This window comes from Meriones unguiculatus, chromosome 9 (genome assembly GCF_030254825.1).
Source record: "Meriones unguiculatus strain TT.TT164.6M chromosome 9, Bangor_MerUng_6.1, whole genome shotgun sequence".
Taxonomy (NCBI): domain Eukaryota; kingdom Metazoa; phylum Chordata; class Mammalia; order Rodentia; family Muridae; genus Meriones; species Meriones unguiculatus.
This window is the reverse complement of record NC_083357.1, coordinates 51,205,642-51,213,814: the sequence shown is the minus strand read 5'-3', so window position 1 is coordinate 51,213,814 and position 8,173 is coordinate 51,205,642.

Genomic DNA, 8,173 nt, shown 5'->3' with positions numbered 1-8,173 from the left:
TAGTCTATGAACCTCTGTCCTAGTTAGAATTGTCCAGGATTCAGCAGCAACAGTAGCAAATTCTTTACCTCTTAGAAGCTAAAAATACTTCAAGAGAGCCTGGGATACGGCATGGTAGAGAAAGCACTTGCCTCAGGTGCCCAAGGACAGGAGTGTGGACCTCGGGATCCATAAAAAGCCATACCAGTTATGTAAGACCAAAAGAAACTCTGGAAGCCTGTGAGTCAGATAGCTTTGTGTTCAAATCACAGACCACAAAGGAAAGACCTTGTCTCAAACAAGGTAAAAAAATGAAGACCAACCATCAAGGTTCTCCTCTGACCTCCACGCACACATGTGTGAGTACGCATGCACACACGTGTGAGTGCACACACACACACACACACATGCTTTTTCATTGTTTGATTATTGACAGTATTGTGAAGAGTACAGTTCTACTTCTGTTGCTCATCCCATATTCGTTTTATTTTTGTTTGTTTTAAGAGTGTGCTAGTCTTTCAGGAGTAGGTGTTTGTTTGTTTGTTTGAGTGTTTGTTTGTTTTAATATGGGTCTCACTGTGTACCCCAAGTTGGCCTCCAACTCATAATCCTCCTGCCTGAGCCTAGAAGTGCAGAGATTTCAATCTGATGTATAATGTTATTTTAATAATATTTTATAAGTTTAATGGTATTTAACATAATAATTCGGTACAATATTTTTTGAGAAAAAATTCAATACATGGGTTTTAAACATTTATATATATTCATTTGTATATACATGTATCATATGTATGTGTTTGTGTGGGTGTGCGCATGTGTAGTGCAAAGACCAGAGACCAATGTATGGTGTCTTACTCTTGAGCTCCACCTTTTTTTAGTAAATTTATCCTTTGTCTATTTCCTACATGTATATAATACATTCTGATTAATCTCATCCCATAGCTGTCTCTCATCTCCCTTCCATTCCCATCATCCCCCACTCTTCCCTACAAGTACAGATTCATGACTTTTTTCTTTCTTTAATGACCCACTGAGCTTAACCAGGGCCACCTCTGTTAGAACTTTGGTACCATATGTTGGAGCTCACCCACAGGCAGACAACTGTAAGCAGCGACTCCCCCTCTGCCACAGTCCAGCAGGAGCCAGTGGTATCTGCTCAGCAGTGAGGAACAGAACCTTGCGAGGCCCTTCCCTGTCTATGCCTGACTGTTAACAGCCCTGTCTTGTACAGGCTCCATGCGAGCAACTGCAGTGATTTCATGATTGCAATAGCCATGCTATGCCCAGGAGATGGCATTTTGCATCCCCACTCCCTAGCTCCAGGCTCTCACAGCCTTTCCATCCCCTCTTCCACAATGTTCCCTGAGCCTTCGAGAAGATGCTAAAAATGTGTTGTTTAGGGCTGAGCACTCAACCATCACGTCTTCTCAGCCCATTAAACAGCCACGAGTCTCTACATTCATGGCCATTCACCGAAAAAAAAAAAAAAAAAGAAAGAAAATCATCTCTATTAAGGTGAAAATAACATTGTCTATCAATCTAAATACAAATATTAGAACAAAGTTTGATGTTGTGTCAATTTATCTAAACTACAGTAGCAAGTGACCTCCTTAAGCATAGAGTTTTTGTTCGGGCGATTGTTTTAAGTCAGATTTATAGTTCCGGTCATGAACTCCCTCCTGTAAAGTAGGCCATGAAGCCAATCAGAGAGTGGTTGGTTTGGTTGGTTCGGTTGGTTACACTCGTAACAGTCATGCCACCGGTACACAGGTGCGCATGCCTTGCCTGTCAGGTTGGTGTCGCTGTGCATAGAGCTGATAGCTGAGTAAGACCGCTGACACCGTTCTCCTCCAACAGCCTACACAGCACCTCCCATCACTGTGAAAGCTAGACAGCAGGTAGTTAGCTCCCAGCTCATTTCCGGCTTGACCTCTCTGTGTCTCGCAGTCAAGGCACATGGTGTCTTCAACATTAAGAACCATCTCACATTCTAAAAATTAAGTGGAAATGTGGGTGCATGTGAGAAAGGGCTTCTTAAGTCATTTTCTCCTCAGATGTCCATAATCGCTCTGTTAAAACAAAGAACTCTTCCTGCTCCCAAGCCTAATAACCTAAAGGTTATGAAAAAAATGTTGTATCCTTACATGTTCAGCAACGTCTATTTCCTTGGCTTATTCGGTGTCTATTATTCAGGAGTCGGAATGCTGAACTCTAAGTTCTGCTCTCCTGAACGGTTTCATTTCATAATTTAGTTTTCTAAGAGTCTGGATACAGTGCTCAAATTCTTTTTTATTGACTTAAATGTCATTGCTGCTTTGTGCAGCTTAAAGAACATTTTCACCATCTCCTTTGTAACGATCATTGTCTTTGCTCTATTTTTATTCTAGTTTTCCCAAACTAAAACAATAAAAATCATCTTTTTGAATAATAAGGAATTACTGCTGAGAGGATATAATATCTACTTCATTTTTTGAAGAAGAACAAGAAGAAGGAGGAGGAGGAGGAGGAGGAGAAGGCTATAACCATTTCCTGGACATGTTTGCTTCCCTGTGGTTGTTCCTGTCATCAGGTGGCTTGTGCCTATAATCCAAGGGCTTAGAAAGCTGAGGTAAGAGAAACACCGTGAGTTCAAGGCTAGCCTGAGCTACATGGTAAGTTCTAGGCCAGCTTGAGCTCCAGAGAAAGACCTTCTCTCAAAAAAAATTTAACTAAGTTAAATACTTAAACTGTTTTAACTTCATTGATCCTTTTATTAAAATGTTTTTCCCACTCCTCAAACATATATATAAACATACACACACACACACACATGTTCGCCTACATAAAAGGATATGCACCATGTGTGTGCCTGGTACCCAAGACGGTCAGAAGAGGACACTGGATCCCTTGGAACTACAGACAACTGTGAGATGCCTTGTATTGGGTGTTTAAACTTTTTAGGGAGTTGTTTTAGTGCGTTTTCCCTTAAGCTTCCTGGCGGTCCATCTTCTATATCACTGGAAATCTTAGTGAAACATTTAAATTCATTTAATATAATTTACAGTTGAGTTTAATTAGCTTCTATTCCCCTTATAGCCCTAAACAATTTTCCTCCCATGTCAAGCTTTTCTACCCTCTTACCCAAAAGCTCTAGCATGGAATACAAAGAGGAGGTTAGTATTAGCCAGCCACACACTTGTGATAAAAACTGAAAAGAGCAGGAGACAGAGCTCAGCAATAGAATACTTGCCTAGCAGGAACAGGCCCTGAGTTCAGCACACACACACACCCTGAAGAATGCCTTTCTGTGTTTTGTTGCTGCTCTCAAGGCTCAGGATGAGCCTAAAAAAAGAGAAACGAGGCTGAAGTATTGAAATAAAGCCCTGACCACACACTCCTGCCTGTTAATTGCATTCCTAAGTTTCTGAACCTTTCAGGCATCTGTCAGTTTCCATGGTTCAATAAATGAGAGAAACTATGAATTGTTTCCAAGGCCATTTTTCCAGCTGTGAATTTCTACAGCATTAAGTAATATTTAAACTGCAAGTTCAAGCACTAAGTGAAAAGTTCGTAGGTACATAAGCTTGCCTGGACGCACACACACACACACACACACACACACACACACACACACACACACACAGTCCTACTTTGATTTCCCCATTTGTAAATTTTTCAAATCTACTACCGTTAAGCATAAAATAAATAAAGTCATGTAAATAAATGAATAAAGACGGTAAATTAAAAAAAAAAAAAACACCAGGAAATTTCTCCCTCTGGAACCAGGGCAGCCTCTCCTCCCTGAACCCTGCTCTGACACTTGAGATACCTAGAACCCAACATGCCCACCTTCTCAAGCGTGGGCAAGGCACCAAATCCTGGCCCAGTCTGTGTGCCAGGGGGCCCTCCGGCCCTCCGGTGGGCAAAGGTGCCGTTGCCCTCTTCACCTCCAGAAGACTGTAAGGAATGAGGGATGGGAAACTCCGAAGCTCTGTCGAGGACTTCTGTGAAACACAGCCAGGAGCCAGTCTCCGGCGAACAGGCTTGTCTTCACGTGAAAAGCAGTACTTTTGTCATTTGAGGGACACCGTTCCCTCACGTTTTAAATACGTGCCTCAAAAGAAGAAGAGGCCACGCTGAATTCCAAACAGAAGGGTGTGAAGCGACTAAGTCACTCAGCGCTTCTCCCGCATTTCGGTCACTCCTAGCAGAAGCCATTTTATAAACTTCACAGACTTCAAAATGAATTTGCCACCCACGAGAATCCTCCTCCTTTGAACTTCGTTATATGCCATTTACACTGTCAAAACACGTCTCAAAAAGACATCAGTAGTGCCTGGTGGCAGCGAAGTAGGGATGGAACTGTTTTGACAGGCTGGAAACGGGAAGGCTGCATTACTTCACGTCACCAAACAATCTTAATGTGCATCTACACACGTGCTCATTAATGCAAACAGCAAACACTAGCCCAGTTCCTAGAGGGACGGTCACAGCCTCGGTGCTCAGATCTCCTGGCCTTCTGAAACCCATTTCCCACTTACCCCAGCCAACTGTCTCCCAGATAGGGTGGTGGCCAATGCAGGGGCCCTAGGAAGAGATTATAGGTCTAGAAGTAGGAAGAAGTGGGGAATGTTTCTCTCCCTTCCTTTCTGTGTTCATTCTCATTTAATTTCATCGCCAGCAGCGATTCCAATTCACCGCCCAATGGCCCTAACCAAGTGTATAGCCAGTCTCCCAGCCTGCAGAGTAGAACATGAGGGAGGAAGTGAAGTCTGAGTCTTCACTCCAAGTTCGCCTGCTCTTCTTGATTAATACTAAACCTTAGAGTATCCAAAACACAGCTCAGCATCACACACACACACACACACACACACACACACACAAACCCCAAGCTCTGTCTCTCCTTCAAACTCCAGTTTCATTTGATCTACACTGACAAAGCCATGACTCAGGTTTTTTTAATCTTTATTTTATTTTATTTTATTTTTATGGATTATATGTGACAAATGAAGCAAGCCAAGAGAAGGGTGTTGCTTGAGAACTTGACCAAAACCTGGAGTGGCCTTCTGAATCCTGTATTATGAATCTCAATGCCCACAAACATCTATTACATATCATTAATGAGTTCATATCCTTTCCACATTTAGAGTGACACCATGAAACATCCTGGAGCATATTCACTTAAATTATATTCTATAAATCTGAATTGTTGAAAAGGGCCAGCCCAATAGCAGAGGCTGGTTAAACCTATCTATATCAAAGGATCATCCACAAATGATCAGACTCTTTTTTTTTTTTAAAGATTTACTTATTTATTATTTATACAGTGTTCTGCCTGTATGTGATCTTACACACCAGAAAAGGGCATCAGATCTCAGTATAGATGGTTTTAAGCCACCATGTGTTTGCTGGGAATTGAACTCAGGACCTTTGAAAGAACAGCCAGTGTTCTCAACCTCTGAGCCATCTCTCCAGCCCATGATCAGACTCTTATAAGCACTGTTGTTTTGTTAACTTGTACTGCGCAAGAAAGTTCTAGAGAGGACAGACTCTTCCACTTAACCTTCTGCAAGGCTTATTAACCAATTACGAATTTAGTGATTATGGAAAGAACGGAATGCTGTGAATCCGGAGACAAATTACCTTGGCCCACTTTAGTCCTCTTAATAGCTGTGTGCTGCTCTGCTCTGTGCACGAACTGACACCGTTGTGGCCATTAGTAAGTCTTTGGGAATGTATAGCTGGTACCACGCTCCCACCAGCCGAAAGGCTGGCTGTGGCGTCAGATATATCCGAGGCCTGTAAGAGAGAGTTCCTCATTTGGGTTTAACTTGCCTAACTGATGTTTCTATCACTATATTTTTTTAAGCTTCATTCATTTTGTTTTATGTGCATAAGTGTTTAGCCTGCATATGTATGTATATATATATATATATATATATGTGTGTGTGTGTGTGTGTGTGTGTGTGTGTGTGTGTGTATACATATACATATACACACATATGTGCGCACCATGTACATGCCTGATGCCCACAGAGATCACTAGCAGGCACTGGCTCTCTTCAGCTGGAGTCACAGTTACACTATGTGGGAGATGAGAAGCAGACCCGGGTTCTCTGGAAGAGCATTAAATTCTCCTGACCACTGAGTCAGCCTCCAACGACTCCACCAATGTGTTTTCACCTGCCTTAATTATTATTACATTCTTTGTTCTATTACTATAAAAAATCTTTATCAAAAATTAGAACATGGAATTTGGGGTGATATAAATCTGTGTTCCCAGACTCTGAGACACCCATATATGGGTCCAGAATAAACTTTTATCCCCTTTGAAGAGAGACTTATGTTTGAGCATTGATAGTCGAGTTTATTGAGTGAGGGTTTACTTACAAGAACATGAGTGGCCTCCAAGGTTCCACACCAGCCAGGACACCAACCTCATGGAAGCTTCCCTAAAGGACCCCACTCAGCCAATTTCTACACACCCTAACACCTCCCAAGATCACTCCAGCTAGGGGAAATGACTGACACCCCAGCAAGGGTCCTGTGACCTCCTCTACCTCCTGCTCCACTTCTGTCCCCAAACTCCTAACAGCCTCTGCTTTCTCTCCTTGATTGCCTGTGCCAGGCCTGGGTAATTTCTATCCTGACGGTGTCATTGTTGAGATAAGGTTGTGCCCTACTCTAAATTACACCATATTGTGTAAAATGATAGTTTTTCAGACAGCTTTGCCCAAACAGACTCCATTTCACAAGCAGTTGGTGTTTTTTGTCTGGTTGGGTTTTTTTGGTTTGGGTATTTGCTTTGTTTGTTTGATTGGTTGGTTGGTTGGTTGGTTGGTTGGTTGGTTTGGTTTATTTTGGTTTTGGCTTTTCAAGACAGGGTTTCTCTGTGTAGCCCTGGCTTTCCTTGGAACTCGCTCTATAGACCACAGTGGCCACAAACCCAAGAGATCCACCTGCCTCTGCCTCCTGAGTGCTGGAGTTAAAGGTGTGTGCTGCTACCACCACCACCACCGTGCCCAGCTCTGTAAGCAATTTTTACTCCATTTTGAGGGTGGAGGATGATTATGCATCATGAATGATATTTGAGCAAATGCCACCATCTGTCTGGAGCCATCTGTGATTTCAACAAACTGATAAATGACTTGTGCGAGTAGAAAAGGTGCTACCTTACGTATTGGAGTTAACGAGAATGCGAAGCACATGAAAACCATTTTAGGAAAACTAGACCCAAGAACTTACTGGACTCACAAGACCTTGGGAAAAGGTATAACACCCTTCCTTTGACACAAAAAAGTGGTGGCTACCTGGACCAGCTGGCTTTTATGTCAATTTGACACAAGGTAGAGTCACTAGAGAGGAGGGAACCTTAATTGAGAAAATGCTTTCTTAAGATCAGGTTGTGGCAAACTTGTTGGGCATTTTCTTGATTAGCGATTGATATGAGAGGGTCCAACTTATTGTTGGGGGTGCCATCCCTGGGCTGGTGGTCTTGGGCTCTATAAGAACAAGCCATGGCTGAGCAAGCCATGGGGAGCAATCCAGTAAGCACACCCCTCCACGGCCTCTGCATTGGGTCATGCCCTGCTTGAGTTCCTGTCCTGACTTCTTCCAGTGATGGACCAATGATGGCTGTGGTGTCTCCTCACAGGAAAAGTAATGCTGAGACAATACCTATCACTATGATGACATGGGCCCCACTGACCTGTCATCTGATACGTGGTACGTTCGTCCCCTGGGAATGGCAGGCAGAGTACTCCTGACTGTCCCTGGGTTTCCCGTGTAGTCAGTCCCAGGTCCCCCTGTTGAAATGGCCTACTCAACTGCTGTCTTCCCATCTACCTGCTCACCCATTTGGATCTGAACCTGCCATTCCTTCCCCCAAAACAGATTCTGCCGTTTCGTCTCTGCGGCCGACTTTGCTCTCATCCCTGACTCTCCCACAGCTGGATAGCCACAGTTTCTCTGCATTCAGTCTGAGTTTGTTGTCCCACCAATAAAGACTACTGCATTTCTATCAGCCCACTTCTGAAACCTCTTGAACATTCTTGTAGCTTCTTCAATGTATATTAACCCTGTAACTCACATATACACACACATAGAAAGAGATTTACTATGTGTTATGTGATTTGAGAGTTAATATTAGTAATTAAAATTGGAATAAAAGAACTTGCTGCCCCGACCCGCGGGGCTTCAACGTGGGTTCCTAAGG